The sequence below is a fragment of the Ceratotherium simum genome, chromosome X (genome assembly GCF_057802395.1).
Source record: "Ceratotherium simum simum isolate JZ-2026a chromosome X, ASM5780239v1, whole genome shotgun sequence".
In the NCBI taxonomy this organism is placed as follows: domain Eukaryota; kingdom Metazoa; phylum Chordata; class Mammalia; order Perissodactyla; family Rhinocerotidae; genus Ceratotherium; species Ceratotherium simum.
Genome location: NC_141940.1, coordinates 29,717,132 through 29,744,103, shown reverse-complemented (window position 1 = coordinate 29,744,103; position 26,972 = coordinate 29,717,132). Strand labels below are relative to the sequence as shown.

At 55.2% G+C, this 26,972-nt stretch overlaps 1 pseudogene; it reads right to left on the bottom strand.

Moving 5' to 3' along the window:
- Positions 1 to 1,850: 1,850 nt before the first annotated feature.
- LOC147911795 (uncharacterized) lies at positions 1,851 to 3,319 on the bottom strand (annotated as a pseudogene).
- Positions 3,320 to 26,972: the final 23,653 nt, after the last annotated feature.

Below are 26,972 nucleotides of genomic sequence, written 5' to 3'. Positions count from 1 at the left end.
CCGGGTGTGGGGAAGCTGAGCACAGCGGTCAAAGCTCCTTCCGCCCTAAAGGAAATAGTCAATGGGAGCAGGCTGGATTTTTGAACAGGTCATTCCCTCAAGGGTGTCTAAGGGCCCTTCACCCTCTGAAACCTCTGGGGACTGGAAAAAGATGGTGTGGCAAGGGCGAAGGGCTGGGTTGTAGAGGGGCCCAGGGGTCAGTGGCTCTCGCTGAGCTGGAATGGCCAGCAGGAGTTGCTGATCGCCCTGACACCGCCTTGATATTTCAGCCTGTAGGGTTAAGGAAAATTTAGTCCAAGTGGGTCTCGATTCACTGCAACTCACCAAGACCGGATTCCTGCAGCCCTTCCTCATCACTGCACTCACAGGCGTTAACGCGTGGAGCAGAGCTAGGGGAAACTCAGCCTGATTTCCAGTTTCTCTTTTGGACAAATTCTCTCCTAATCCAACTGATGGCCTTCTCACGGTCTCACGCGGGTAACCTGTGCACCCATTTGCCAGATTAGTCACCATTGCCTGAGCAAATCCAAAGGTATTTCCAAAATGAACACAGGTAAGACTCTGGCCTGAATGGAAAGCCGCCCTCACAGCCTCTCAAGAAGAAGAAATTCCACAAAACCCACTCCTCTCCAAAACAGTACCATCAAAAATACATATCACTACAGGCCGGGCCGTGGCATAGTGGTTATGCAAAGGACATCCCGCCTGCGCTTTCGGGCGGCCCGGGTTGGTGGGGCTGGGATCCAGGGCGCGGACCTATGCACCGCTTTAACAAAGCCATGCTGTGGGCGGGGCGCTCCCACATAGCCAGCAAAATCGGAGGAAGTATGGGCACGGATGCTAGCTCAGGGCCAATCTTCTCAGCAAAAGTGGACTTACGCATTGGCAACGGATGTTAGCTCATGGCCACCCTTCCTCACGCACACATCCAGAGCATGTACATATATATGCTCTATCATTAGATGTGAGAAAGTCCTCAAGAGAATACTCAGTCCTAAAGTGGAACCTGTGCCACATCTGTAGGTAGAAGTGGGACTGTAAGTGAACTCTTTCTCTGGACCTTTCAGTCACCCTTCTCTTAGGTCAGTGTGAACCCTGATTCAACATCGTTTCGTGTCTGTTGGGCGATGTTGAGACAGAGTGCCAGCTGGCAAACTCTTCCTCCCAGCCTCCGCCACGATGTCACTCCTCTCAGCAACCTTTTCCAGTCTGACACATGGAAGCACTGGTGAAAGGGAAACTGTCGGGCTGCCCTTCCCAGGCCTCTGCTTTCCTACGAGAGCTGACAGCAAGAGCAGGAGGACCAGGCCCTTGGACTTTCCCGCTGTCTCCCCGCCCGCCAGGCTCCCGGCATCAGGAAACACACAGGCGTTGACTCGGTAGTGTGATCTCTGGGTGTGGGTTACCCTGACCCTGTGGCCTGAATATTCCTAAATTCACTCATGTAGCTAAGAGCTCGGGCCCGGTGTTCAACAACACATTTGGACGTCAGTGAAAACAGCCGGGACTCCTCTCCCCTCACCTAGGCCCTCGGTGCATGGAAGGTGCATCCTTCCCAAAGGACACTGAGCCCCGACAGGACTCCACGCAGAAGTGCTAGCCTAAAAGATACCAGCACTGTGGAGAAGGACTGACCTTTTACTCATATCTTTCATTTTGTACAGAGAAGAGGAGAAGTGGTTGGGTTCTCTTTGATTTTTATTGTTTTCCTTTAGGAACTCACGCTCCCTCTGAGAATTTGGGCAATTTCCATAGGCGGGGCCTGACATATCCCAGGTTCCACTTGCCAAAGCCCCCACATTTCAAAAACTTCAGCTTCCCAGACATGGAAAGGGCAACAAAAACAACAAGGTGAGAACGACTAGAACAAAAGTGTCCAAGTCCTGAAGCAGGTTCTAGACCGGCGGCCCTGCAGAATCGCCGGCGTGTTCAGGTTCACTGACCTGCGCTCTGGGTTCAGCCACATCCAGGAGGAAGGCGAGCTCCTTTCTGAGGGGAGAAAATGGCAAACAGTCACTATCGGGAGTCGTGGGGTCGCGAGATAGACAATGCGCATTTCATGCTGGCTTCCCAGCGTCTTCCTCCCAAATGCCCCAGCATTGTGCGCTTGGGTCACAGCCAGCTCCAGCCTGGCTTCAGGGCGATTTTCCTTTGTGTGCAAAGTTTAAGGGAGCGCTGAGAAACTCAGGACTCAGGATTCACGATTCTTAAGGTAGGGTTTCAAACTCAAGACTAATGCACAAGAATTCCACGAGGACCAAAGGATCACACTTGTAAGTTAAGGCAAGATCCAGCCGTGCACTTGCAACGACGGTGCCTCACTCTCCCCCTGATCCGTCCTGATCCAACAGAACCCGCTTTCCCCAAACAGGAGCGCGGCCAAAGTTCCCTGGCTTGAGCCACTGCTGTACTGCCTGCAGACATTTCCCTTGATGCCCGGTGGGCATCGCCCCCACCGCGGGCTCAAGGGCGGGCAGACTCCAGTGGCCTGGAGCCCGCTGGGGAGCTCTGGCTCTGGAGTGGAGGGAAAGAGACCCGGAAAGCTCTGCAGGCGCCCCGGGACTGGACGGAGGAGCCCGAGCGTCCCAGAGCACCGGGCGCCTCCAGAGCAAGCGGCTTACCGCGCGCTGAACACGTCGGGGTATTGAGTGCGCTGGAAAACGCTCTCCAGCCCCTTCAGTCGCAACCCGGTGAACGTGTGGCGGGGGAGGCCCGGCTGCCTGTCGCGGGGCTGCAGATCCTCGGGGGCCACGTGGAGGGCCCTGAAGCTGCTGCTCCTGCTGCGGGGGCTCCCAGCCGCCGCCGCCGCCGCCGCCGCCGCCGCCGCCGCCGCCTTCCTCCTTCTCCGGGTCCACGTGGGGCCCCCGAGCCCTGCGCCAACCTGGCCTTGTTCTCCTTCGTCCGCTGCTCCCTGCTCAGCTTTCGACCTTCGATCCTCCTCGACGATGTTCTCCTCCTGTTCCCATCCCTGAGATCGCGGAGGGCTTCGTCTCCTGGAGAGGAAAAGAGACACATCCGGGCGTGGGAGCGCGGGCGGCGGGGGCCGGGGGCGGGGGGCGGGCGGGGGGCAGAGGGAGGCGCAGGCCCGCGAGCTGAGAGCAGCGAAGGCGGCGGCGCAGCAGCGGCGTCCCGTGCTCCCGCCTCTCCCAGGGAAAGGACGTTTCCTCGAGTTGCCCAAAGCACCCGTCCCGGTCCAGGCACTCACCTTGCAGTTCTTCCCGGAGCTCCACGACTCCCCGGCGGCTGCCCCCGGGCGCAGGCTCCATGCCGCGGACGCAGCGGGCGCCCCTGCAGACTCTGCGCGGCGAGCCGCGGCCATCCCTGGGCGGGTCCTCTTGCTGGCGCCGGCTTCGCTTTATAGCGCATCGGCTCCAGCGGCCAGGTCTACAGGCTCCGGCTTAGACGACTGCTCGTCTCCTCACGTCCAGTCGCGCCGTGCGTGCGGTGGGTGGGACCTGCTGGGGCGCGCGGGCGGCACGGGGCGGGGCCCGCAAGTGGGTGGAGCGCTGGCCGGCAGGGTGCTGGGAGGGGCGTGCAAGTGTGGGGCGGGGAGCTCCAACTTGCGGTTTAGCTGACGCCTCCCGCGTCCGTCGGGGCCGGGGGCTGGCCTGAGGAAGGGCTTTGCTGGATGGTGCCCGCGGATTTGGGGCGCGGGTAGGGCGGGGCAACGAGACCTCACACGAACCCCGGGAGCCCTTGGGGCAATGTCGGGAGAACGTCTCTCCGCCTGGCCCTCGAGGCCCGCCGCTGGGCGCGGGGCTCCTTGCCCTTGGGTCTTGCAGAGCGCAGAGATGCACACAGAGGGCTGGAGAAAGCGCGGAGCCCCTAGCAGCCCCAGCGCTGAAGGGAAGGTCCTTTCCTTGCCTTGCGGGCTGGGAGCAGGACTCTCCCTCCCCAAGAACGAATGGGACTCTGGTTCTCTTCCACGCGCCCGAGGTCCAGGAATCGGGCTAGTGATTCAGAGGCAAGAATGCGCTAGGAGACTGCTTGCTGGGTTTTTGCAAGAATGCGCTGAAAGCAGAGCCAGCCGTGCTCTCCACCGGTGCGGGGAGAGGGAGCTTGGGCTCTGTGTTTGCGGAGCTCTCTGGGTGCTCAGATGCAGGGTGCGAGAAACCCAAGCCATCCCTTGCGAAAGCAACAAGTACCCAGGTTGGGAGTAACGACCCCCGACCCCGGCAGAGCACAAGTGTAGAAGCCTGCCCAGTGTTTCTTGCATCCGAGAATGCTTCCACTGCACGTGGCCCTTGCTTTGGCCCTGACGCGATTGTGGAGCATGCGACATCCTCCATGCTGTGCTCCGCCACCACGCCTCTGGCTGCAGGTCCCCAAAAAGCGCCGCGGGTTTCCTGTGCTGGTCGGGTGCTGTGGACTCTGGGTTAGTTCCCGCTGTTTTCTCCTCCCTCCTCGCGGTCATTTTCCTCCTCCTCCCTCCCATGCACTCCTCTCCTCCTCCCTCGTCCTCTTCTTCCTCTCTCTTCCTCCAGACCTGTCTTCCTGAGCTCTTGTTCTCCCCTGATACATGTCACATAAAAGAGAGCCAGGGCCCGCCCGGCCTCTCTGGCGTAGTGGCTGTCGGGTCCGCCCGCTCTGCTTCTTCGGCCTGGGGTTCGCAGGTTCGATCCCGGAGCGGACTCCACGCACTGCTCACATCAAGCCGTGCTGCCGCGCCACACCGCACATACAAAAAGAGAGGAGGACGGGCAGAGATCATCCTCAGCAAAAACGAAGAAAGAGAGGAAGATTGGCAACAGACGTTACCTCAGGGCCAATCTTCCTCAGCAAAAAAAAATAAATAAATAAATAAATAAAAATAAAAATTAAAAAGGGAGAGAGAGCCAGGGCAGAGTGAGGGCTCTGTCCCTCCCTTCAACAAGGGTGTTGCAGGCGCCCCGGGACGTGTTAATATCCTGAGCAGTATCGACAGGAGCTTCTGAGAATGGTCCACATGCTTGACAATGTACAGGACTCACCCTATTTTGACCTTCACAGCCACCATTGTCATCAGGTCCATTTAATAAATTAAGTGAAACCATTTTCATAGCCCCTCAAGGTATGGTGGGCCCTACTCACCTCACCTACTGTGCAAAACACAGAAAGATACCTTGCCTCTGCCTCTTGTTCCCCGAGGGTGGGTAGGAAACCGGTTACAGGATGATGGTTGAATTCACTTGGAAAAAGCCATCGAGGGATTTCTCCCACGGCCTCCTGACTTGAAGCAAGCTGTCTCCTCCTCAGGCTGGCTCTGGCTGGATTCTGCAGGCCTCACCCTCTCTTGGCTGGAGAGCCTGGGATCGGTTGTGGCTCGATCCGATATAACATCAGAGACCTACCATGTGATGCTCATGGCTGGCATCAGCCGAGCTGGCACATCCCTTACAGTTCGCCTCGTGGTCGCCACATCTGAGATTTCCATGAATTCTTATAATTATAACAAGATATACAACATTTTGTAATTTCTTATGATAAGATTTCCAGAACTCTTATCTCCTATTGGAAAGGATGCATCAGGACGAAGATACCTAGTAGTAACCAGGTAACTACTTTCCCAGATCTCTAGAACACTTTGACTCCAGGATGCTGGGGAGCCCACCACTCTTCTCACTTCTTCTGTTATGACTCTTCACTGAGTAACGCAGATCACGACAATGTAACTTAGTTAAGATTTCAGTAGAGACAACCGTGATATAAGCCGAATAAGCATTTGAAGCCAGAGGGCTAAAAACATACTCTTCTCAAGTGTTAGTCTTCAGCCAGACCACAATGACATACCACCTGACACCCAGCAGGCTGGCGAGTCTCAACACAAGGGAAAAGGAGACGTGTTGGCGAGGGCCTGAGAAACCGAACCCCGGCCCTGCCGGTGGGAGTGCAAATGTTGCAGCCGCTGTGGAAAACGGTGTGGTGGTTCCTCCAAAATGACACCCAGAATGACCAGAGGATCCAGCCATTCCACTTCTGGGTATACACCCCCAAAGGACAGAAAGCGGGACTTGAACAGATGTTTGTAGACCCGTGTTCAGAGCAGCACTGTGGACAAGAGCCAAGAGGTGGAGACAAGTCAAGCGTCCAGGGACGGATGAGCTGGGAGACAAACGGGGTCTGTACACACAGCGGAAGATTATTTCGCTTGAGGGAGGAATGAGGTTCTGACACGCCACACGCAGCACGGCTGAACCTTTCAGACATGTAGCTACAAAAGAAGCCAGACACCAAAGGACAAATATCGTGATGATCTCCATTTACATGAGGTCCCTAGAGTAGTCAGATTGATGGAGACGGAAGGGAGAACGGTAGGTCCCAGGGGCTGGGAGAAGTGGCACTGGGGAGTTATTGTTGAATGGGATGGAGTTTCAGTGTGGCAAGTGAGAAAGTTCTGGAGATGGATGGTGGCGATGGCGGCACGACTCCTGGGAACGCCTTTAATGCCACTGAACTGTACACTTACAAAGGGTTAAGAGGGTAAATGCTATGCTATGTGTATTTTACCACAATAAAATAATATGAGTCTTCAGGTCGTGTCGCAACAGGGATTAAGGCCCTATAGATATTGGCACCAGGTGTCTCCTTCCTTCGAGAGAGCTAGAGATGTCCAGAATAAGTAGTTGAAGTTAGGCGCTGAGATGTAGCTTCTTCCGACTCTCAATTCTTCTTCTCCTGGCTGGATTCAGAAGTTACTAATGTAGATGAACCCGGGTGCAGAGGGAACTAATCACCCAAGGAACATGAGTGGAAGGAGTGGAGGCCTTCCTTGAATTGGAAAACGTAGCCTCTCAATCTAACGCTCTATTTTAGGTTGAAAGAACGATCAATCTGAGATGAATAGTGGTGCACAGGAAACTCGCTACAGGAGAGCTCTAGAGGGAACCCCGAAAGCAGACTCCTTGATGCCCGGAAGTGGAAACAGACATTCTTCTGAAATCTAAATTCCGATTTTCTTTTGGAATAATGAGTCAGTACCATAGATACGGAGGGGGCCCTAGATGATTATCTGAGTACGGATAACTAGTGATAACTAGAGTAACCAGTCCACACCAGAAAGTTGAAGACCAGCATCAGCTCATGTCCAAATTCTTCTTCCTTGTTCTAATAAGGAGTTAGGAATCGAAGAGCTATGCAGTGGGATCTAGGTCAGCTGTGAACTAGGGCTACCTGGAGTCAACCAGGGAATGAGTTGTAGACGTGCAAGGGATTTCTGGGCTGACTGAGGACAAACGGATGACCACAAGGTGGCAGTAGGACACACAAGCTTTCTCTGGGCCAGGACTTGCCAGCTTTGTGAGTGGGGAAGTCCTTCACAGCAGGAGCCTGTCCAGAGAGGCTAAGGCCCGTGGGTGCCGCCTCGGGAAGGGGAGGAAGGCGAGTGAACGCCTGCGGGAGAAGGGGATCAGCGCGGGGGCCTCCAAGGCCTAGGGGACGCCACCTAGCAGCACCTTGAGACCATGTGGGTCACAGAGCACCGAGGGGCAGCGGTGACTTGCGGTCTCTGGGGCCCAGGCCTTCTCCTATCTGTGGCGAGCAGGTGTGGGGCACAACCTCACGGGTACGCTACAGCCGGGCTCCAAATGGTTCCCATATGGTTCTTTCCTCTATGAGGAAAACAACTGGATGTGTAAAAATGGGAGTGGGTCTCCAGCAGGCTTTGAGGGCAGAGGTGTCAGCCTGCAGCGAAGACATAGACAAGCCAGGGGCCAACAGACAGAGGCCATTTGGGGCTCATTTCAGACCTGAAGTGGAAGTCACCCAGCCCCCACACACCATCTTCTCAACCCTCAATTCACATTTCCTGTGGGAATCCAGGCGAGTGCCAGACAGAACAAGTGATACCTAGGCAGCTCCTTTACCGTGTGAACTAGAGGTGACTGAGAGAATCGATGAATCCGGGGAGCTGTAAAATCCCTCTTCTCCACACCAGCTTCTTCTCTCTCGCCTGAATAAGGAGCTAGAACAAGAGAGAGCGGACGCTCCCTAGGCGACAAATTGAGCGGAGGTAGCCGCGATCGTGACACGCGACCGGGAAATGGAAAGCGAAGTTATTCTCACGCCTAAATTCTTCTATGTTGTTGAAGCAGCGCACTAGTCCAAGAGGAAATTGGTCCTCCCTAGGTGACTAGTTATCAGAGGGATCTAGATACAACAAGATACACTGGTCTATTGAGGATGTTGGAAAAGCCCTTCTCCCTTCTCACGTCTAAATTGTCCTATCTCCTTGGACTGTGGAAGTAGTACTGTAAGGAAAGGAATTGATCGAGTTTAGACTCATATAGAGACAACTGGATATGATCTGAATGAGTCGGTGAAGGCAGGAAGCTGAGAAACAGATCTCTCTCAATTCCCCGTTTCCCACGGGAACAACGGGGACTTGTTAGTCCTAGCGATGATGCGTGGTAATCGGGTACCTACTCCTCCAGAGACAACTGGGGAAGCCTAGAAAGGTAATTGAAACCAGGACGTTGAAAAGCACATTCTTCTGAGGCGCCACTTCTCTCCTCTTGAAGATCTTGGAAAGGTAGATAACGAGTAAGGAAAGAAGGGAGGCATGGAACGGGTAGATCAGTAGTGGCACCTATGTCAACATCTAACTAGAGGCTCAGAGGTATAACTGGAAAAGCGCTTGAAGCCCAGATGATGGAAAACATACTGCTCGTCTGTAACCTTATTTTAAAGGAAGGATGGATCATTCCTAGAAATAATTAGTGGTATATAGTTAGCTATGGCTCTCTAGGAGATAAGAAGAATTACTTAAATCTGTGGATGTGGAAAACACAACCCTACCATCTATCAATGCTCACTTCTTGTTGGAAAACGAGTTACTGAGACACACGCTGCTGCACTTTTGTGTCAGGCCGGGGACGTGCCCCTGCCCCCACCTTCCTGGGTTCTTAGGCTGGTCTAAGCGCTACATTGACACAAGGCAGACTGAGAGGAGAGAGAGAAAAAACCGCACTGAATTGTACGTGAAGGAGGTCTCACAGAAATGGGACCTGGAAGAAATGACCCAAGCAAGCATTCTTATACGCTTTAGACAAAGAAACCATCAGTTTGTGAGGAACTGACGGACAAAGACATTGAGGCTCGGGCGCTTCGTGAGTGAGGAATCTAAGCAGAGTTTGGGCTTGGGGCGGTCACCCGTAAAGCAGTAACAAGGTTCGTTTGTACAGGCCCTGAGAGGTCGAGGGAGGGTGAAGAGTTATCCCAAATCCCATTGGTCTGTTGCCTGTGGCTTCAAGTCCTCTCCGGGTTCTCAGGGGAAGGAAGGGTGAGAAGGAGCAGGCCGAGGCTTAACGGACCTCAATTTGTGGCCTTGGATTTGGTTGTTACTCTCGGACAGCCACCGGGTGACTAGGAGCTCTCTTTCTCATCTCTTCACACCCCCATCTTGACCAGCACCGTGGTCTGCCTCCTTGGGTCTCGCTGGGAAAGAGTGGAGCGAACACTCTTGTAAGCTGGAGGTTAGGCGGAGTTTGGAAAGGATAGAATACATTCCTAACGGAAGGACAGGGTTGGCCATGGAGACCCCAAGGCTAAGTCTCTATGTGAAACAAAGGGCAGAAGGGACCAACGGAACACCAGGCAAGATCTCGGTCTGACTCCCCTGTTGCGTGTTGAGGTTTTGAGGTGGTGGCTGGGCCCATAGCATTCTTTGGATATTCTTGGAAATGTCTTCTGGGTCCAAGTGAAGAAATAGGACCAGCCTGATGTGTCTTGGGGTGTTAGGGCTGGGGACCTGGGCCAGGGCCCGTCACATTGTGAGACCCTCCTCCCTGGTGGGACTTTCCTCCTTCCTTATGAATATTTCCATTCTGGTGGGCTCCTTCAGGAGACCAGTTGAGATCAAAGGAGGGTAGGCAGGAGAGCAAAAGAGGAAAGGCAGCTCCTCTTGCTTGACCTTGGGATGGGGGCTGTGGAAGGAGATGTCAGGAACGCATTTGCATCGGAAGCTGAGTTCTGTTTTGGCTCGGTGAGCGCTCTACTCTGTGCCAAGTTTGACTAGCCTTCTTGCTTTGTCTCTCTCCTCCCACCTTCAATAGTCTTTGCTGGTTTTCCTGGCTCTCGGATGCGGGTCTAGCTGGTGAACGGCACCCACTCCCTGCTCTTCATGCCACGCCTGGTAACGGGATGAAGACGCGGTCGGTCTCCTGACGGCGGAGCATCCTGCTGTCCTGCTGCCTCTGCCCCTGCTCTCTAGGGATAGTGTCCCCTGACACCCCGGGGTGTGGGGAAGCTGAGCATGGTCAAAGCTCCTTCCGCCTAAAGGAAATAGTCAATGGGAGCAGGCTGGATTTTTGAACAGGTTTCACTCAAGGGTGCTCCAAGGGCCCTTCACCCTCTGAAACCTCTGGGGACTGAAAAAGATGGTGTGGCAAGGAAGGGCTGGTTATGGAGGGCCCAGGGGGTTTGTGGCTCGGCTGAGCGGGACAGCAGAGTTGCTGACGCCCCGGACACCGCCTTGATATTTCAGCCTGTAGGGGTAAGGAAAATTTAGTCCAAGGGCGTCTCCATTCACTGCAACTCACCAAGACCGACCTGCAGCCCTTCCCATCACTGCACTCACAGGCGCACCGTGGAGCAGAGCTAGGAAACTCAGCCTGGATTTGGTTTCTCTTTGGACAAATTCTCTCCTAATCCAACTGATGGTTCCCTACGGTCTCACGTGGTACCCTGTGCACCTACAGATTAGTCACCATTGCCTGAGCAAATCCAAAGGTATTTCAAATGAACACAGGTAAGACTCCGGCCTGAATGGAAAGCCGCCCCCACGCCCCCCCCCCCCCCACAAGAAAAAATTCCACAAAACCCACCCCTCCAAAACACTACCACCAAAAACACATATCACTACAGGCCGGGCCGGTGGCATAGTGGTTATGCTGACACGCCCGCCGGCGGCCGGGGTTGGTGGGCTGGGATCCAGGGCGCGGACCTATGCACCGCTTAACAAAGCCATGCTGTGGCGGCGTCCCACATACAAAAATCGGAGGAAGATGGGCACGGATGTTAGCTCAGGGCCAATCTTCCTCAGCAAAAAGACTACGATTGGCAACGGATGTTAGCTCATGGCCAATCTTCCTCACGCACACACACCAGACATGTGCATATATATGTCTATCATTAGATGTGAGAAAGTCCTCAAGAGAATACTCAGTCCTAAAGTGGAACCTGTGCCACATCTGTAGGTAGAAGTGGGACTGTAAGGAACTCTTCTCTGACCTTTTCACCCTTCTTAGGTCAGTGGAACCTGATTCAACATCGCTTCTGTCTGTTGCGATGTTGAGACAGAGTGCCAGCTGGCAAACCTTCCTCCCAGCCTCCGCCACGATGTCACCCTCTCAGCAACCTTTCCAGTCTGGACACATGGAAGCACTGGGCGGAAAGGGAAACTGTCGGGCTGCCCCCTTCCTGCCCTGCTTTCCTACAGGCTGACAGCAAGAGCAGGAGGACCAGGCCCTTGGACTTTCCTGCTGTCTCCCCGCCCGCCAGGCTCCCGGCATCAGGAAACACACAGGCGTGACTCGTGTAGTGTGATCTCTGGGTGTGGGTTACTCCCTGACCCCAGGGCCTGAATATTCCTAAATTCACTCATGTAGCTAAGAGCTCGGGCCCGGTGTTCAACATTTGACGTCAGTGAAAACAGCTGACCCCTCTCCTCACCTAGGCCCTCGGTGCATGAAGGTGCATCCTTCCCAAAGGACACTGAGCCCCGACAGGACTTCCACGCAGAAGTGCTGCCGAAAAAGATACCAGCACTGTGAGAAGGACTGACCTTTACTCATCTTTCATTTTGTACAGAGAAGAGGAGAAGCGGTTGGGTTCTCTTGGATTTTATTGTTTTCCCTTTAGGAACTCACGCCCTCTGAGAATGGGCAATTTCCATAGGCGGGGCCCGACATATCCCAGGTTCCACTTGCCAAAGCCCCCACATTTCAAAACTCGCTTCCCAGACATGGAAAGGGCAACAAAAAACAACAAGGTGAGAACGACTAGAACAAAAGTGTCCAAGTCCTGAAGCAGGTTCTAGACCGGCGGCCCTGCAGAATCGCCGGCGTGTTCAGGTTCACTGACCTGCGCTCTGGGTTCAGCCACATCCAGGAGGAAGGCGAGCTCCTTTCTGAGGGGAGAAAATGGCAAACAGTCACTATCGGGAGTCGTGGGGGTCGCGAGATAGACAATGCGCATTTCATGCTGGCTTCCCAGCGTCTCTCCTCCCAAATGCCCCAGCATTGTGCGCTTGGGTCACAGCCAGCTCCAGCCTGGCTTCAGGGGCGATTTTCCTTTGTGTGCAAAGTTTAAGGGAGCGCTGAGAAACTCAGGACTCAGGATTCACGATTCTTAAGGTAGGGTTTCAAACTCAAGACTAATGCACAAGAATTCCACGAGGACCAAAGGATCACACTTGTAAGTTAAGGCAAGATCCAGCCGTGCACTTGCACGACGGTGCCTCACTCTCCTCCCCCTGATCCGTCCTGATCCAACAGAACCCGCTTTCCCCAAACAGGAGCGCGGCCAAAGTTCCCTGGCTTGAGCCACTGCTGTACTGCCTGCAGACATTTCCCTTGATGCCCGGTGGGCATCGCCCCCACCGCGGGCTCAAGGGCGGCAGACTCCAGTGGCCTGGAGCCCGCTGGGGAGCTCTGGCTCTGGAGTGGAGGGAAAGAGACCCGGGAAAGCTCCCGCAGGCGCCCTGGGACTGGACGGAGGAGCCCGAGCGTCCTAGAGCACCGGGCGCCTTCCAGAGCAAGCGGCTTACCGCGCGCTGAACACGTCGGGGTATTGAGTGCGCTGGAAAACGCTCTCCAGCCCCTTCAGTCGCAACCCGGTGAACGTGTGGCGGGGAGGCCCGGCTGCCTGTCGCGGGGCTGCAGATCCTCGGGGCCACGTGGAGGGCTCCTGAAGCTGCTGCTCCTGCTGCGGGGGCCCGCCGCCGCCGCCGCCGCCGCCGCCGCCGCCGCCGCCGCCGCCGCCTTCCTCCTTCTCCGGGTCCACGGGGCCCCGAGCCCTGCGCCAACCTGGCCTTGTTCTCCTTCGTCCGCTGCTCTCTGCTCAGCTTCGACCTTCGATCCTCCTCGACGATGTCTCCTCCTGTTCCCATCCCTGAGATCGCGGAGGGCTTCGTCTCTGGAGAGGAAAAGAGACACATCCGGGCGTGGGAGCGCGGGCGGCGGGGGCCGGGGCGGGGGCGGGCGGGGGCAGAGGGAGGCGCAGGCCCGCGAGCTGAGAGCAGCGAAGGCGGCGGCGCAGCAGCGGCGTCCCGTGCTCCCGCCTCTCCCAGGAAAGGACGTTTCGAGTTGCCCAAAGCACCCGTCCCGGTCCAGGCACTCACCTTGCAGTTCTTCCCGGAGCTCCACGACTCCCGGCGGCTGCCCCCGGGCGCAGGCTCCATGCCGCGGACGCAGCGGGGCGCCCCTGCAGACTCTGCGCGGCGAGCCGCGGCCATCCCTGGCGGGGTCCTCTTGCTGGCGCCGGCTTCGCTTTATAGCGCATCGGCTCCAGCGGCCAGGTCTACAGGCTCCGGCTTAGACGACTGCTCGTCTCCTCACGTCCAGTCGCGCCGTGCGTGCGGTGGGTGGGACCTGCTGGGGCGCGCGGGCGGCCGGGGCGGGCCCGCAAGTGGGTGGAGCGCTGGCCGGCAGGGTGCTGGAGGGGCGTGCAAGTGTGGGGCGGGGAGCTCCAACTTGCGGTTTAGCTGACGCCTCCCGCGTCCGTCGGGGCCGGGGCTGGCCTGAGGAAGGGGCTTTGCTGGATGGTGCCCGCGGATTTGGGGCGCGGGTAGGGCGGGGCAACGAGACCTCACACGAACCCCGGGAGCCCTTGGGGCAATGTCGGGAGAACGTCTCTCCGCCTGGCCCTCGAGGCCCAGCTGCTGGGCGCGGGGCTCCTGCCCTTGGGTCTTGCAGAGCGAGAGATGCACACAGAGGGCTGGAGAAAGCGCGGAGCCCCTAGCAGCCCCAGCGCGCTGAAGGGAAGGTCCTTTCCTTGCCTTGCGGGCTGGGAGCAGGACTCTCCTCCCCAAGAACGAATGGGACTCTGGTTCTCTTCCATGCGCCCCTGAGGTCCAGGAATCGGGCTAGTGATTCAGAGGCAAGAATGCGCTAGGAGACTGCTTGCTGGGTTTTTGCAAGAATGCGCTGAAAGCAGAGCCAGCCGTGCTCTCCACCGGTGCGGGGAGAGGGAGCTTGGGCCTGTGTTTGCGGAGCTCTCTGGGTGCTCAGATGCAGGGTGCGAGAAACCCAAGCCATCCCTTGCGAAAGCAACAAGTACTCCAGGTTGGGAGTAACGACCCCGACCCCGGCAGAGCACAAGTGTAGAAGCCTGCCCAGTGTTTCTTGCATCCGGAGAATGCTTCCACTGCACGTGGCCCTTGCTTTGGCCCTGGATCGCGATTGTGGAGCATGCGACATCCTCCATGCTGTGCTCCGCCACCACGCCTCTGGCTGCAGGTCCCCTAAAAGCGCCAAGGGTTTCCTGTGCTGGTCGGGTGCTGTGGACTTGGGTTAGTTCCCGCTGTTTTCTCCTCCCTCCTCGCGGTCATTTTCCTCCTCCTCCCTCCCATGCACTCCTCTCTCCCTCCTCCCCTCGTCCTCTTCTTCCCTCTCTTCCTCCAGACCTGTCTTCCTGAGCTCTTGTTCTCCCCTGATACATGTCACATAAAAGAGAGCCAGGGGGCCCGCCCGGCCCCCTGGCGTAGTGGTCGGGTCCGCCCGCTCTGCTTCTTCGGCCTGGGGTTCGTGAGGTTCGATCCCGGGAGCGGACCCACGCACTGCTCATCAAGCCGTGCTGCCGCGCCACCGCACATACAAAAGAGAGGAGGACGGGCAGAGATCATCCTCAGCAAAAACGAAGAAAAAGAGAGGAAGATTGGCAACAGACGTTACCTCAGGGCCAATCTTCCTCAGCAAAAAAAAAAAAAAATAAATAAATAAAAATTAAAATTAAAAAGGGAGAGAGAGCCAGGGCAGAGTGAGGGCTCTGTCCCTCCTTCAACAAGGGTGCTGCAGGCGCCCGGGACGTGTTAATATCCTGAGCAGTATCGACAGGAGCTTCTGGAGAATGGTCCACATGCTTGACAATGTACAGGACCCACCCTATTTTGACCTTCACAGCCACCATTGTCATCAGGTCCATTTAATAAATTAAGTGAAACCATTTTCATAGCCCCTCAAGGTATGGTGGGCCCTACTCACCTCACCTACTGTGCAAAACACAGAAAGATACCTTGCCTCTGCCTCTTGTTCCCCGAGGGTGGGTAGGAAACCGGTTACAGGATGATGGTTGAATTCACTTGGAAAAAGCCATCGAGGGATTTCTCCCACGGCCTCCCCTGACTTGAAGCAACCTGTCTCCTCCTCAGGCTGGCTCTGGCTGGATTCTGCAGGCCTCACCCTCTCTTGGCTGGAGAGCCTGGGATCGGTTGTGGCTCGGGATCCGATATAACATCAGAGACCTACCATGTGATGCTCATGGCTGGCATCAGCCGAGCTGGCACATCCCTTACAGTTCGGCTCGTGGTGGTCGCCACATCTGAGATTTCCATGAATTCCTTATAATTATAACAAGATATACAACATTTTGTAATTCTTTATGATAAGATTTCCAGAACTCTTATCTCCTATTGAAAGGATGCATCAGGATCTAAGATACCTAGTAGTAACCAGGTAACTACTTTCCCAGATCTCTAGAACACTTTGACTCCAGGATGCTGGGGAGCACACCACTCTTTCTCACTTCTTCTGTTATGACTCTTCACTGAGTAACGCAGATCACGACAATGTAACTTAGTTAAGATTTCAGTAGAGACAACCGTATATAAGCCGAATAAGCATTTGAAGCCAGAGGGCTAAAAACATACTCTTCTCAAGTGTTAGTCTTCAGCCAGACCACAATGACATACCACCTGACACCCAGCAGGCTGGCGAGTCTCAACACAAGGGAAAAGGAGACGTGTTGGCGAGGGCCTGGAGAAACCGAACCCCGGCCCTGCCGGTGGGAGTGCAAATGTTGCAGCCGCTGTGGAAAACGGTGTGGTGGTTCCTCCAAAATGACACCCAGAATGACCAGAGGATCCAGCCATTCCACTTCTGGGTATACACCCCCAAAGGACAGAAAGCGGGACTTGAACAGATGTTTGTAGACCCGTGTTCAGAGCAGCACTGTGGACAAGAGCCAAGAGGTGGAGACAAGTCAAGCGCCCAGGGACGGATGAGCGGGTAGACAAAACGGGTCTGTACACACAGCGGAAGATTATTTCGCCTGAGGGAGGAATGAGGTTCTGACACGCACAGAGCACGGCTGAACCTTTCAGACATGTAGCTAAGCAAAAGAAGCCAGACACCAAAGGACAAATATCGTATGATTCCATTTACATGAGGTCCCTAGAGTAGTCAGATTGATGGAGACGGAAGGGAGAACGGTAGGTCCCAGGGGCTGGGAGAAGTGGCACTGGGGAGTTATTGTTGAATGGGGATGGAGTTTCAGTGTGGCAAGTGAGAAAGTTCTGGAGATGGATGGTGGCGATGGCGGCACGACCCTGGGAACGTCTTTAATGCCACTGAACTGTACACTTACAAAGGGTTAAGAGGGTAAATGCTATGCTATGTGTATTTTACCACAATAAAATAATATGAGTCTCAGGTCGTGTCGCAACAGGGATTAAGGGCCCTATAGATATTGGCACCAGGTGTCTCCTTCCTTCGAGAGAGCTAGAGATGTCCAGAATAAGTAGTTGAAGTTAGGCGCTGAGATGTAGCTTCTTCCGACTCTCACCTCTTCTTCTCCTGGCTGGATTCAGAAGTTACTAATGTAGATGAACCCGGGTGCAGAGGGAACTAATCACCCAAGGAACATGAGTGGAAGGAGTGGAGGCCTTCCTTGAATTGAAAACGTAGCCTCTCAATCGAACGTTCTATTTTAGGTTGAAAGAACGATCAATCTGAGATGAATAGTGGTGCACAGGAAACTCGCTTACAGGAGAGCTCTAGAGGGAACCCCGAGTACTCCTTGATGCCCGGAAGTGGAAACAGACATTCTTCTGAAATCTAAATTCCGATTTTCTTTTGGAATAATGAGTCAGTACCATAGATACGGAGGGGGCCCTAGATGATTATCTGAGTACGGATAACTAGTGATAACTAGAGTAACCAGTCCACACCAGAAAGCTGAAGACCAGCATCAGCTCATGTCCAAATTCTTCTTCCTTGTTCTAATAAGGAGTTAGAATCGAAGAGCTATGCAGTGGGATCTAGGTCAGCTGTGAACTAGGGCTACCTGGAGTCAACCAGGGGAATGAGTTGTAGACGTGCAAGGGATTTCTGGGCTGACCGAGGACAAACGGATGACCACAAGGTGGCAGTAGGACACACAAGCTTTCTCTGGGCCAGGACTTGCCAGCTTTGTGAGTGGGGAAGTCCTTCACAGCAGGAGCCTGTCCAGAGAGGCTAAGGCCCGTGGGTGCCGCCTCGGAAGGGAGGAAGGCGAGTGAACGCCTGCGGGAGAAGGGGATCAGCGCTGGGGCCTCCGTCTAGGGGACGCCACCTAGCAGCACCTTGGAGACCATGTGGGTCACAGAGCAACCGAGGGGCAGCGGTGACTTGCGGTCTCTGGGGCCCAGGCCTTCTCCTATCTGTGGCGAGCAGGTGTGGGGCACAACCTCACGGGTACGTCAAGCAGCCGGGCTCCAAATGGTTCCCCATATGGTTCTTTTTCCTCTATGAGGAAAACAACTGGATGTGTAAAATGGGAGTGGGTCTCCAGCAGGCTTTTGAGGGCAGAGGTGTCAGCCTGCAGCGAAGACATAGACAAGCCAGGGGCCAACAGACAGAGGCCATTTGGGGCTCATTTCCAGACCTGAAGTGGAAGTCACCCAGCCCCCACACACCATCTTCTCAACCCTCAATTCACATTTCCTGTGGGAAGCCAGGCGGAGTGCCAGACAGAACAAGTGATACCTAGGCAGCTCCTTGACCGGTGTGAGCTAGAGGTGACTGAGAGAATCGATGAACTGGGAGCTGTAAAATCCCTCTTCTCCACACCAGCTTCTTCTCTCTCGTCTGAATAAGGAGCTAGTACAAGAGAGAGCGGAGGGTCCCTAGGCGACAAGTTGAGCGGAGATAGCCGGCGATCGTGACACGCGACCGGGAAATGGAAAGCGAGTTATTCTCACGTCTAAATTCTTCTATGTTGTTGAAGCAGCGCACTAGTCCAAGAGGAAATTGGTCCTCCCTAGGTGACTAGTTATCAGAGGGATCTAGATACAACAAGATACACTGGTCTATTGAGGATGTTGGAAAAGCCCTTCTCCCTTCTCACGCCTAAATTGTCCTATCTCCTTGACTGTGGAAGTAGTACTGTAAGGAAAGGAATTGATCGAGTTTAGACTCATATAGAGACAACTGGATATGATCTGAATGAGTCGGTGAAGGCAGGAAGCTGAGAAACAGATCTCTTCAATTCCCCGCTTCCCCACGGAACAACGGGACTTGTTAGTCCTAGCGATGATGCGTGGTAATCGGGTACCTACTCCTCCAGAGACAACTGGGGAAGCCTAGAAAGGTAATTGAAACCAGGACGTTGAAAAGCACATTCTTTCTGAGGCGCCACTTTCTCCTCTTGAAGATCTTGGAAAGGTAGATAACGAGTAAGGAAAGAAGGGAGGCATGGAACGGGTAGATCAGTAGTGGCACCTATGTCAACATCTAACTAGAGGCTCAGAGGTATAACTGGAAAAGCGCTTGAAGCCCAGATGATGGAAAACATACTGCTCGCCTGTAACCTTATTTTTAAAGGAAGGATGGATCATTCCTAGAAATAATTAGTGGTATATAGTTAGCTATGGCTCTCTAGAGATAAGAAGAATTACTTAAATCTGTGGATGTGGAAAACACAACCCTACCATCTATCAATGCTCACTTCTTGTTGGAAAACGAGTTACTGAGACACACGCTGCTGCACTTTTGTGTCAGGTCGGGGACGTGCCCTGCCCCCACCTTCCTGGGTTCTTAGGGCTGGTCTAAGCTGTTACATTGACACAAGGCAGACTGAGAGGAGAGAGAGAAAAACCGCACTGAATTGTACGTAAGGAGGTCTCACAGAAATGGGACCTGAAGAAATGACCCAAGCAAGCATTCTTATAATGCTTTAGACAAAGAAACCATCAGTTTGTGAGGAACTGACGGGACAAAGACATTGAGGCTCGGGCGCTTCGTGAGTGAGGAATCTAAGCAGAGTTTGGGCTTGGGGCGGTCACTCCGCAAAGCAGTAACAAGGTTCGGTTGTACAGGCCCTGAGAGGTCGAGGGAGGGTGGAGAGGTATCCCAAATCCCATTGGGCTGCTGCCTGTGGCTTCAAGTCCTCTCCGGTTCTCAGGGGAAGGAAGGGTGAGAAGGAGCAGGCCGAGGCGAACGGACCTCAATTTGTGGCCTTGGATTTGGTTGCTACTCTCGGACAGCCACCGGGTGACTAGGAGCTCTCTTTCCTCATCTCTTCACACCCCCATCTTGACCAGCACCGTGGTCTGCCTCCTTGGGTCTCGTTGGGAAAGAGTGGAGCGAACACTCTTGTAAGCTGGAGGTTAGGCGGAGTTTGGAAAGGATAGAATACATTCCTAACGGAAGGACAGGGTTGGCCATGGAGACCCCCGAAGGCTAAGTGTCTATGTGAAACAAAGGGCACAAGGACCAACGGAACAGCAGGCAAGATCTCGGTCTGACTCCTGTTGGGGTTGAGGTTTTGAGGTGGTGGGTGGGCCCATACCATTCTTTGGATATTCTTGGAAATGTCTTCTGGGTCCAAGTGAAGAAATAGGACCAGCCTGGATGTGTCTTGGGGTGTTAGGGCTGGGGACCTGGGCCAGGGCCCGTCACATTGTGAGACCCTCCTCCCTGGTGGGACTTTCCTCCTTCCTTATGAATATTTCCATTCTGGTGGGCTCCCTTCAGGAGACCAGTTGAGATCAAAGGAGGGTAGGCAGGAGAGCAAAAGAGGAAAGGCAGCTCCTCTTGCTTGACCTTGGGATGGGGGCTGTGGAAGGAGATGTCAGGAACGCATTTGCATCGGAAGCTGAGTTCTGTTTTGGCTCGGTGAGCGTCTACTCTGTGCCAAGTTTGGACTAGCCTTCTTGCTTTGTCTCTCTCCTCCCACCTTCAATAGTCTTTGCTGGTTTTCCTGGCTCTCGGATGCGGGTCTAGCTGGTGAACGGCACCCACTCCCTGCTCTTCATGCCACGCCTGGTAACGGGATGAAGACGTGTCGGTCTCCTGACGGCGGAGCATCCTGCTGTCCTGCTGCCTCTGCCCCCTGCTCTCTAGGGATAGTGTCCCCCTGACACCCCGGGGTGTGGGGGAAGCTGAGCATGGTCAAAGCTCCTTCCGTCTAAAGGAAATAGTCAATGGGAGCAGGCTGATTTTTGAACAGGTTTCCTCAAGGGTGTCTAAGGCCCTTCACCCTCTGGAAACCTCTGGGGACTGAAAAAGATGGTGTGGCAAGGAAGGGCTGGTTATGGAGGGCCCAGGGGTTTGTGGCTCGGCTGAGCGGGACAGCAGAGTTGCTGACGCCCGACACCGCCTTGATATTTCAGCCTGTAGGGTTAAGGAAAATTTAGTCCAAGTGGGTCTCGATTCACTGCAACTCACCAAGACCGACCTGCAGCCCCTTCCCATCACTGCACTCACAGGCGCACCGTGGAGCAGAGCTAGGAAACTCAGCCTGGATTTGGTTTCTTGGACAAATTCTCTCCTAATCCAACTGATGGTTCTCTACGGTCTCACGTGGTAACCTGTGCACCTACAGATTAGTCACCATTGCCTGAGCAAATCCAAAGGTATTTCAAATGAACACAGGTAAGACTCGGCCTGAATGGAAAGCCGCCCCACGCCCCCAAGAAGAAGAAATTCCACAAACCCACCTCTCCAAAACAGTACCATCAAAAATACATATCACTACAGGCCGGGCCGGTGGCATAGTGGTTATGCTGACACGCCCGCTCGGCGGCCCGGGTTGGTGGGCTGGGATCCAGGGCGCGGACCTATGCACCGCTTTAACAAAGCCATGCTGTGGCGGCGTCCCACATACAAAAATCGGAGGAAGATGGGCACGGATGTTAGCTCAGGGCCAATCTTCCTCAGCAAAAAGACTACGATTGGCAACGGATGTTAGCTCATGGCCAATCTTCCTCACGCACACACCAGACATGTACATATATATGTCTATCATTAGATGTGAGAAAGTCCTCAAGAGAATACTCAGTCCTAAAGTGGAACCTGTGCCACATCTGTAGGTAGAAGTGGGACTGTAAGGAACTCTTCTCTGACCTTTTCACCCTTCTTAGGTCAGTGGAACCTGATTCAACATCGTTTCTGTCTGTTGCGATGTTGAGACAGAGTGCCAGCTGGCAAACCTTCCTCCCAGCCTCCGCCACGATGTCACCCTCTCAGCAACCTTTCCAGTCTGACACATGGAAGCACTGCGGAAAGGGAAACTGTCGGGCTGCCCCTTCCTGCCCTGCTTTCCTACAGGCTGACAGCAAGAGCAGGAGGACCAGGCCCTTGACTTTCCCGCTGTCTCCCGCCCGCCAGGCTCCCGGCATCAGGAAACACACAGGCGTGACTCGTGTAGTGTGATCTCTGGGTGTGGGTTACCCTGACCCCAGGGCCTGAATATTCCTAAATTCACTCATGTAGCTAAGAGCTCGGGCCCGGTGTTCAACATTTGACGTCAGTGAAAACAGCTGACCCCTCTCCTCACCTAGGCCCTCCGTGCATGAAGGTGCATCCTTCCCAAAGGACACTGAGCCCCGACACGACTCCACGCAGAAGTGCTGCCTAAAAGATACCAGCACTGTGAGAAGGACTGACCTTTACTCATCTTTCATTTTGTACAGAGAAGAGGAGAAGCGGTTGGGTTCTCTTGGATTTTATTGTTTTCCTTTAGGAACTCACGCTCCCTCTGAGAATGGGCAATTTCCATAGGCGGGGCCCGACATATCCCAGGTTCCACTTGCCAAAGCCCCCACATTTCAAAACTCGCTTCCCAGACATGGAAAGGGCAACAAAAAACAACAAGGTGAGAACGACTAGAACAAAAGTGTCCAAGTCCTGAAGCAGGTTCTAGACCGGCGGCCCTGCAGAATCGCCGGCGTGTTCAGGTTCACTGACCTGCGCTCTGGGTTCAGCCACATCCAGGAGGAAGGCGAGCTCCTTTCTGAGGGGAGAAAATGGCAAACAGTCACTATCGGGAGTCGTGGGGGTCGCGAGATAGACAATGCGCATTTCATGCTGGCTTCCCAGCGTCTCTCCTCCCAAATGCCCCAGCATTGTGCGCTTGGGTCACAGCCAGCTCCAGCCTGGCTTCAGGGGCGATTTTCCTTTGTGTGCAAAGTTTAAGGGAGCGCTGAGAAACTCAGGACTCAGGATTCACGATTCTTAAGGTAGGGTTTCAAACTCAAGACTAATGCACAAGAATTCCACGAGGACCAAAGGATCACACTTGTAAGTTAAGGCAAGATCCAGCCGTGCACTTGCACGACGGTGCCTCACTCTCCTCCCCCTGATCCGTCCTGATCCAACAGAACCCGCTTTCCCCAAACAGGAGCGCGGCCAAAGTTCCCTGGCTTGAGCCACTGCTGTACTGCCTGCAGACATTTCCCTTGATGCCCGGTGGGCATCGCCCCCACCGCGGGCTCAAGGGCGGGCAGACTCCAGTGGCCTGGAGCCCGCTGGGGAGCTCTGGCTCTGGAGTGGAGGGAAAGAGACCCGGGAAAGCCCCGCAGGCGCCCCGGGACTGGACGGAGGAGCCCGAGCGTCCTAGAGCACCGGGCGCCTCCAGAGCAAGCGGCTTACCGCGCGCTGAACACGTCGGGGTATTGAGTGCGCTGGAAAACGCTCTCCAGCCCCTTCAGTCGCAACCCGGTGAACGTGTGGCGGGGGAGGCCCGGCTGCCTGTCGCGGGGCTGCAGATCCTCGGGGGCCACGTGGGAGGGCTCCTGAAGCTGCTGCTCCTGCTGCGGGCTCCCAGCCGCCGCCGCCGCCGCCGCCGCCGCCGCCGCCGCCGCCGCCGCCTTCCTCCTTCTCCGGGTCCACGGGGCCCTGAGCTCCTGCGCCAACCTGGCCTTGTTCTCCTTCGTCCGCTGCTCCCTGCTCAGCTTCGACCTTCGATCCTCCTCGACGATGTCTCCTCCTGTTCCCATCCCTGAGATCGCGGAGGGCTTCGTCTCTGGAGAGGAAAAGAGACACATCCGGGCGTGGGAGCGCGGGCGGCGGGGCCGGGGGCGGGGGCGGGCGGGGGCAGAGGGAGGCGCAGGCCCGCGAGCTGAGAGCAGCGAAGGCGGCGGCGCAGCAGCGGCGTCCCGTGCTCCCGCCTCTCCCAGGAAAGGACGTTTCCTCGAGTTGCCCAAAGCACCCGTCCCGGTCCAGGCACTCACCTTGCAGTTCTTCCCGGAGCTCCACGACTCCCGGCGGCTGCCCCCGGGCGCAGGCTCCATGCCGCGGACGCAGCGGGGCGCCCCGCAGACTCTGCGCGGCGAGCCGCGGCCATCCCTGGGCGGGTCCTCTTGCTGGCGCCGGCTTCGCTTTATAGCGCATCGGCTCCAGCGGCCAGGTCTACAGGCTCCGGCTTAGACGATCGCTCGTCTCCTCACGTCCAGTCGCGCCGTGCGTGCGGTGGGTGGGACCTGCTGGGGCGCGCGGGCGGCCGGGCGGGCCCGCAAGTGGGTGGAGCGCTGGCCGGCAGGGTGCTGGAGGGGCGTGCAAGTGTGGGGCGGGGAGCTCCAACTTGCGGCTTAGCTGACGCCTCCCGCGTCCGTCGGGGCCGGGGGGCTGGCCTGAGGAAGGGGCTTTGCTGGATGGTGCCCGCGGATTTGGGGCGCGGGTAGGGGCGGGGCAACGAGACCTCACACGAACCCCGGGAGCCCTTGGGGCAATGTCGGGAGAACGTCTCTCCGCCTGGCCTCGAGGCCCACCGCTGCTGGGCGCGGGGCTCCTTGCCCTTGGGTCTTGCAGAGCGAGAGATGCACACAGAGGGCTGGAGAAAGCGCGAGCCCCTAGCAGCCCCAGCGCTGAAGGGAAGGTCCTTTCCTTGCCTTGCGGGCTGGGAGCAGGACTCCCCCCTCCCCAAGAACGAATGGGACTCTGGTTCTCTTCCATGCGCCCCCGAGGTCCAGGAATCGGGCTAGTGATTCAGAGGCAAGAATGCGCTAGGAGACTGCTTGCTGGGTTTTTGCAAGAATGCGCTGAAAGCAGAGCCAGCCGTGCTCTCCACCGGTGCGGGGAGAGGGAGCTTGGGCCTGTGTTTGCGGAGCTCTCTGGGTGCTCAGATGCAGGGTGCGAGAAACCCAAGCCATCCCTTGCGAAAGCAACAAGTACTCCAGGTTGGGAGTAACGACCCCCGACCCCCGGCAGAGCACAAGTGTAGAAGCCTGCCCAGTGTTTCTTGCATCCGAGAATGCTTCCACTGCACGTGGCCCTTGCTTTGGCCCTGGACGCGATTGTGGAGCATGCGACATCCTCCATGCTGTGCTCCGCCACCACGCCTCTGGCTGCAGGTCCCCTAAAAGCGCGCGGGTTTCCTGTGCTGGTCGGGTGCTGTGGACTTGGGTTAGTTCCCGCTGTTTTCTCCTCCCCTCCTCGCGGTCATTTTCCTCCTCCTCCCTCCCATGCACTCCTCTCCCTCCTCCCCCTCGTCCTCTTCTTCCCTCTCTCTTCCTCCAGACCTGTCTTCCTGAGCTCTTGTTCTCCCCTGATACATGTCACATAAAAGAGAGCCAGGGGGCCCGCCCGGCCCCCTGGCGTAGTGGTCGGGTCCGCCCGCTCTGCTTCTTCGGCCTGGGGTTCGCAGGTTCGGATCCCGGGAGCGGACCCACGCACTGCTCATCAAGCCGTGCTGCCGCGCCACCGCACATACAAAAGAGAGGAGGACGGGCAGAGATCATCCTCAGCAAAAACGAAGAAAAAGAGAGGAAGATTGGCAACAGACGTTACCTCAGGGCCAATCTTCCTCAGCAAAAAAAAAAATAAATAAATAAATAAAAATAAAAATTAAAAAGGGAGAGAGAGCCAGGGCAGAGTGAGGGCTCTGTCCCTCCCTTCAACAAGGGTGTTGCGGGCGCCCCGGGACGTGTTAATATCCTGAGCAGTATCGACAGGAGCTTCTGAGAATGGTCCACATGCTTGACAATGTACAGGACTCACCCTATTTTGACCTTCACAGCCACCATTGTCATCAGGTCCATTTAATAAATTAAGTGAAACCATTTTCATAGCCCCTCAAGGTATGGTGGGCCCTACTCACCTCACCTACTGTGCAAAACACAGAAAGATACCTTGCCTCTGCCTCTTGTTCCCCGAGGGTGGGTAGGAAACCGGTTACAGGATGATGGTTGAATTCACTTGGAAAAAGCCATCGAGGGATTTCCCTCCCACGGCCTCCCCCCTGACTTGAAGCAAGCTGTCTCCTCCTCAGGCTGGCTCTGGCTGGATTCTGCAGGCCTCACCCTCTCTTGGCTGGAGAGCCTGGGATCGGTTGTGGCTCGGGATCCGATATAACATCAGAGACCTACCATGTGATGCTCATGGCTGGCATCAGCCGAGCTGGCACATCCCTTACAGTTCGGCTCGTGTGGTCGCCACATCTGAGATTTCCATGAATTCCTTATAATTATAACAAGATATACAACATTTTGTAATTCTTTATGATAAGATTTCCAGAACTCTTATCTCCTATTGAAAGGATGCATCAGGACGAAGATACCTAGTAGTAACCAGGTAACTACTTTCCCAGATCTCTAGAACACTTTGACTCCAGGATGCTGGGGAGCACACCACTCTTCTCACTTCTTCTGTTATGACTCTTCACTGAGTAACGCAGATCACGACAATGTAACTTAGTTAAGATTTCAGTAGAGACAACCGTATATAAGCCGAATAAGCATTTGAAGCCAGAGGGCTAAAAACATACTCTTCTCAAGTGTTAGTCTTCAGCCAGACCACAATGACATACCACCTGACACCCAGCAGGCTGGCGAGTCTCAACACAAGGGAAAAGGAGACGGTTGGCGAGGGCCTGGAGAAACCGGAACCCCGGCCCTGCCGGTGGGAGTGCAAATGTTGCAGCCGCTGTGGAAAACGGTGTGGTGGTTCCTCCAAAATGACACCCAGAATGACCAGAGGATCCAGCCATTCCACTTCTGGGTATACACCCCAAAGGACAGAAAGCGGGACTTGAACAGATGTTTGTAGACCCGTGTTCAGAGCAGCACTGTGGACAAGAGCCAAGAGGTGGAGACAAGTCAAGCGCCCAGGGACGGATGAGCGGGAGACAAAACGGGGTCTGTACACACAGCGGAAGATTATTTCGCCTGAGGGAGGAATGAGGTTCTGACACGCACAGCAGCACGGCTGAACCTTTCAGACATGTAGCTACAAAAGAAGCCAGACACCAAAGGACAAATATCGTATGATTCCATTTACATGAGGTCCCTAGAGTAGTCAGATTGATGGAGACGGAAGGGAGAACGGTAGGTCCCAGGGGCTGGGAGAAGTGGCACTGGGGAGTTATTGTTGAATGGGGATGGAGTTTCAGTGTGGCAAGTGAGAAAGTTCTGGAGATGGATGGTGGCGATGGCGGCACGACCCTGGGAACGCCTTTTAATGCCACTGAACTGTACACTTACAAAGGGTTAAGAGGGTAAATGCTATGCTATGTGTATTTTACCACAATAAAATAATATGAGTCTCAGGTCGTGTCGCAACAGGGATTAAGCGCCCTATAGATATTGGCACCAGGTGTCTCCTTCCTTCGAGAGAGCTAGAGATGTCCAGAATAAGTAGTTGAAGTTAGGCGCTGAGATGTAGCTTCTTCCGGACTCTCAATTCTTCTTCTCCTGGCTGGATTCAGAAGTTACTAATGTAGATGAACCCGGGTGCAGAGGGAACTAATCACCCAAGGAACATGAGTGGAAGGAGTGGAGGGCTTCCTTGAATTGGAAAACGTAG